Below are 6,000 nucleotides of genomic sequence, written 5' to 3'. Positions count from 1 at the left end.
TTTTTTGATTTTTGATTTTTGATTTTTGATTTTGATTTTTTGATTTTTTGATTTTTTTTAAGTTTACATAATTAATGTATTATGGAGACATGATTACGAGACATGCAATTAAAAATGAGAGATGCCAAAATAGATGACTAAGCATGCAATTAACACATGCTACTTTTACACAGGAAGTCTATACATGCAACTCTATATTACTTATACGTGAATAGAAACACGTCCTACGCATGCAATAATATATAGCTACCAATACGTGCAACTAGATGCGAGCTAGGGGAATGTCAAGAACGAACTCATGCAAAGTAATTCTGCATACGTGAATAGATATAAAAAACACATACAAAAATAATCTAAACAGGTGGTTCGAAATCACGCAGACGTCCAAATATATTCGAATCATATTAACCGTGTTAACGTCAATATGTAATGACAAACCGTTGCACACTTACTTAGGAAAAATTCTATACATGCAAAGAGTTTTCATGCCAACACACAAATATGCGAGGTAAAACAGGTTATAGCAATCAACCAAATAATATCCTCGACAAAGTTTGAGGAGTTTAAGAATTCGAAACCTTGCATCCCACTTTTCCTCATATAACGATCAAATTAACTCTTGAGCTCGTGAACTTACTGGAAGTTGGATAAACAGGTCTAGAGAGTCCAAAATAGTACTGAGAAGGAAAGTGGCTTGTACCTGAAAACTCAACTTCCTACGACATTCTTAAACTGTGCTAATGATGATAATCCCTATCTAGTTCAGAGTTACGTGTTAGTGGAAAAAGAAAAGTTGGTACAAGCAAGTACGTAACACGTTAGTATCACAAAACAAATGAAAATCGAAAATATGAGGGGGTAGGAGAGGGGGGGTTGTCCAATGATGTATTCCATTTGTTATGTTAATTGTCCGAAGTCCTTAGGCGTGCAGCGACGCCATTTGATTATCAGTAATTTATGGTTTGATTCTTTTAGTCCGAAGTCCAAAGTCAGCAGTCCAAAGTCCGTAAATGTCCGATTAGTCAAGTTACCTTACTCACGTGGGTTGGTAGGATAGGTTGAGTAAGGGATCGTCCATACCTTAGGGCTAGGCAAGGTTCACAACTGGATTTACAACTTTTAGTGAGTAGGATTTTAGGTTATTTCTCAGATTTAGATAAATTAAAGGTAATGCAAGTAACGTAAAATAATAATGATTGATTTCTATATAAAACAAACAGGGATAAAAATATAGGAAAATTGTTAATCATAATCATGCAAAATCAGTTTCAATAGTTAGAGTACCATATCACTACAACTCTAATCCGTCTCAAGTTCATAGATAAACACAAAACGGCGTCGAGTAACGATCCCTAGTGAGATGCACTCATCTCACTAGCATAAGGAGTTAAACTAATATTCCATCTCTGGAATATCAGTTCAGCTCCTAGTTTGATTACACACCAGCTGGACAAACCAGAGTGCTAACGGCCACTATAGGGTCTCGCACGAGACTTGAATGGGTCTCTCACGAGACTATTTTGGAGTATCAGCACTCCTATTCTAGAGTATCAGCACTCCAAACTTGGCCAGTCTCAATCATTTTGGGACCGGATGCATAATCTATACCTAATTCCTAAGTAGTGATTCTGGAATGAAGAAAGCTACCAAGTTTGGAATGAAATAAGCTACTGAAAAATTGAGTTTTATTAAAGTGAGTACTTACAGTACTTGCTACCAAGCTTAGAATGAAATAAGCTACTGAATGGAAATACAAAAACACGTAACGAAAAATGAAAGCAGGAATATCTAAAGTTTAAGGTCTCCCTCTCATATCACCAAATATATAGATCCCCTCCCATGTGAAGCCCCCTCCTTATTATGATTTTGTCCTTTGTTTCAAACAAAACTTTTTTTTCATTTGTTTGTCCTTTTCTTGTCAAAAACTTCCAAAACTTTTTTTTCATACAAAACAAAACTTTCATTTAATGTTTTGTTTTGTTTCTCTTAGCAAGGTGTCACCAAGGTGTGCCCCTAACTTGCCACCTGTCCCTGGTGACTCATCATGTCTTGTGGGCCCATAGAGTGGGTCCACGTGCTGTGTCTAGTGGCAGCTTAGATTTTGGAATTTTTACAACTTTCTGTCTTTGCGTAAAGCTCGTCGCCCTGGTTGCTCTAGCAGTGCACTTGCCCAAATCGGCGTCCAGTTTTGAAAGATGTGAGCTTTGGAAGTTTGTTGCTTCTTTACACGTGGACCCGTTCTGTACTTGTTTTGTCCCTTTGGAAACTTCGGCTCTAGTCAGGCTTTGTTAGGCTTCACTGGAGCTAAGTGGGAAGACTTCAAGTATGCATAATATTCCCGTACTTTGATGCATGTTTTATCATCATATTCATGTTAACTGCGTAAACCTGCAAATAAGACAATGGATTTCAGCAAGTTTTTGGTAGCCTTTGCTGTTGGAATGGCTATGCCTACTCCCCAAAACTCATGGGGCTATATGCCTAATAATATATACCTCTATACCTATGAGTATTTCCATGAGACTTATGGGGCGGGGATTTTTCGTGTAGAGGACCAAGGGCAATATAATGTAGCCCTTGGTATCCTGTCCCTTAACGTATGCAGTATCATGTTCTTTATCTTGCTGAATATCTTAGGGAATGGCAGTTTTCTTCTATGAATAACACCGCTAGTGACGTCTTCCTTGCTTTAGCTGAGGGACGTATGCTATATGACATTCCACAGACCTTCAGTTTAGCACGAGCCTATAGTATGAAGCATAAGTATCTTCTTTTACCTGTCTTGGTTTGCTGCATCGTAGTATGTTTCTTTCCTGATTTCTATACCTACTACACGGATTGGGTTGGGGTTGACATTATGCGACCCACCAATTGCATTATACGCTCTTTTCATGCTATGACTTGGCTGGCCCCATCAGACTGAGTGATGCTTAATGTTGAATATGAGGTAAGTTTTACTTTATGTTAGTGTCTTCTTATGTCCCAAGAAATTTAATTTTTTGTTATTCCCATAACGGGTGAAACTCATATAGAGTTGCGTCCATTTTCCAGATAATATGTATCAGTGGATTGACATGTGCATTTCATCTCCTTCTTATTCTGTCATGATTAATGGTTCACCAGAAGGATATTTTAATGGAGGTAGTGGAGTCAAACAAGGAGATCCTTTATCTCCATATCTCTTTGTTCTGGTAATGGAGATTCTCAGTTGTGTGATCAAGCAAAAACTCAATGATAGATCTATTCAGTATCATCCCAAATGTAAGAAGGTGAAGCTATCTCATCTTGCTTTTGCTGATAATGTTCTTATATTCTGCAAGGGAGAGACTGCATCTATACAAGCTATGAAAGAATGTCTGGATATCTTCAGAAGTGCAACTGGGTTACATATCAACAAACACAAGACATCTCTTCTAGTGGGGCGGGGACTAAATGATCAAGAAGCGAATGCTCTAGCCACCATAATAGAGGTTGACCTGATTAAACCTCCAGTGAAATATCTAGGACTTCCTCTCATCTCTGCTCGATTGGGTATCAAGGAATGTCAACCTTTGGTAGAAAAGGTCACTCACAAGATTACCAACTAGAAATCAAGACTATTATCTCATGCAGGTAGAATATAGTTAATAAAGTCTATCCTGTTATCCTTCCACACATATTGGGCAAGAACCTTCATTCTTCCCAAGACAGTGCTCGAGCAAGTGGAAAGGATTTGTGCACAATTCCTATGGATAGGTACAAATACTAGAAAAGAGCTTCATCAGGCGAGCTGGAGTACAGTCTGCCAACCGAAGGAAGAAGGTGGTTTAGGAGACATGAATGTTCATAGATGGAATGTTAGTGCACATTGTGGGCTAATTTTCAAATTAGTCACTAAAGAAGATACCATCTGGGTAGATTGGATTTGGAAACAACACATTAAAACCAACTACTTTTGGACTATGAAAGTACCAAGAGACTATTCCTGGACGTGGAGAAGTATTTTGAACAATAGAAGCACAACAAAGAAATTTATCAAATACTCTATTGCTAAAGGGGAAGAAAGGATGTTATGGCATGACATATGGTGCTCAAGATCACCACTGATCGAAGACGCTAAAGCAAAGGCAGAATGGGATTTTCCGCTGAACGCAAAGGTATGTGAAATCATTTCCAATGGGGACTGGAATGATGAAGTGAACCTGTTGCAATCACAAACCTTAAAGGAGGCTATTAGAACAGTGGATGTCAATAAACACCTCTCATAAGATCAGATAGTGTGGACTCCTCATCCGAGGGGGCAGTTTACTTCTCACAGTGCATATGACGCTCTTACACCAGTGAAGGAAAAGAAAAAGTGGCAACAGTTGGTCTGGGGTAAGTTGGTTTTACCTAGACACTCCTTCACGACATGGTATCTGTTCTCACAAAGTCTCCCTACCCAAGACAGACTTGTGAAAAGGAAAATTCTACATTCTTCATTTTGCTTCTTATGCAATAACAGCCGAGAATTTTCAGGACAACTGTTTTTTGAATGCTCGTATTCTAAGGAAGTCATCTCTCGAGTCAAGCACCTTCTCTGCATTGCCACAAACAACAGAACAACAAATAGAGAGTGGTCATCGATCCTTCGTATATGCAAAGAGGCAGATGTGGGAGACGTATACAAGGTATTTTTCTGTGCATCAGTTGCCTACATCTGGAAGGAAAGGAATGCTCGCATATTCCAGAAAATCACCAAGTCAGCGCAAAGGCTTTTTGAGAAAATGGTAAGGGATACAAGGAACTATTTGCAAGTCTTAAGACCAGAAGTCAACGATTCAGCTAGAGCTAGAAATCTTTTTCATAGACTTAACATTGATACCAGATACAAGATGCAAAGGCAAATATACTGTGTTTGGAGCCCTCCATTTGGTAATTGAGTGAAAGTCAATACTGATGGCACCTTGAGTAGTAATGGAGGTGGTCAAGGCAAGGTAATAAGAGACAAAGATGGACAAGTGCTAGCTGGATTCAGTGGCAGTGGCGGCATGGCTTCTGTGCTTTTTAGGAAATCAAAGCTATAGACATATGCTTACACAGATGTATAGCAGAGGGATACAAGGAAGTGGAGGTTGAGTCTGACTCATTGTGAGCTGTGAATGCCATCAACAAGGTGGAGAAACCTCCTTGGTTCTGCCTTGATGTGGTTAAAACTATAGACATGGAAAGGTCTAAGTTCACTTTCATCTCTTTCTCTCATGCCTATAGAGAAGTGAACCGAGCTGTGGACTATCTAGCTTCACTTCATGACGCATCTAATTTTGTCATACAATTTGTCCCTCCATTAGATCATAGATTACAATGTATTGTAAATGATAATGCAAGTCAACAGATTTATGTACGAAACAGTTGAATCAATACAGGTTGGGGTCTGCCTAACCCTAGCTTAATTTTTTTTTTTTTTTAAAAAAAAGTTTATGACTATTTAGTACCACATATTTTCATTTTTTTTCATAAATGGTACCTGTACTTTGTTTCTCGCCTATTAGTACCACGAACTTTCAATTTGTTTCAATTTAGTACCTTAGTCTATTTTCCGTCCAATTTCGCTAACAGCGAGCTAACGTGAATAGTGTGTGTGTGTGTTTTGTTTTGGTAATAATCTTTAATCAATATATATATATATATATATATAGAGTTTATGACTATTTAGTACCACGAACTTTCGTTTTTTTTCCTAAATGGTACCCGAACTTTGTTTCTCGCCTATTTGTACTACGAAGTTTCAATTTTTCAATTTGTTTCAATTTAGTACCTCAGTTAATTTTCCATCTAATTCCGTCCAATTTCACTAACGGCGTTAGCACTATTCACGTGAGCAGTGTTTTTCAAAAAACAAATTTTGAAAAACAAAAAACATTATTCACATGAACATTGTTTTTCACTATTCATGTGAACATTTTTTTTACAAGAATCTTAAAAATAAATTCTTTAATGAAAAATAATAAAAAACACTATTCACATGAACAATCCCATGAA

Source organism: Coptis chinensis, chromosome 9 (assembly GCF_015680905.1).
Source record: "Coptis chinensis isolate HL-2020 chromosome 9, ASM1568090v1, whole genome shotgun sequence".
In the NCBI taxonomy this organism is placed as follows: Eukaryota; Viridiplantae; Streptophyta; class Magnoliopsida; order Ranunculales; family Ranunculaceae; genus Coptis; species Coptis chinensis.
Note: the sequence above shows the minus strand (reverse complement) of the source record.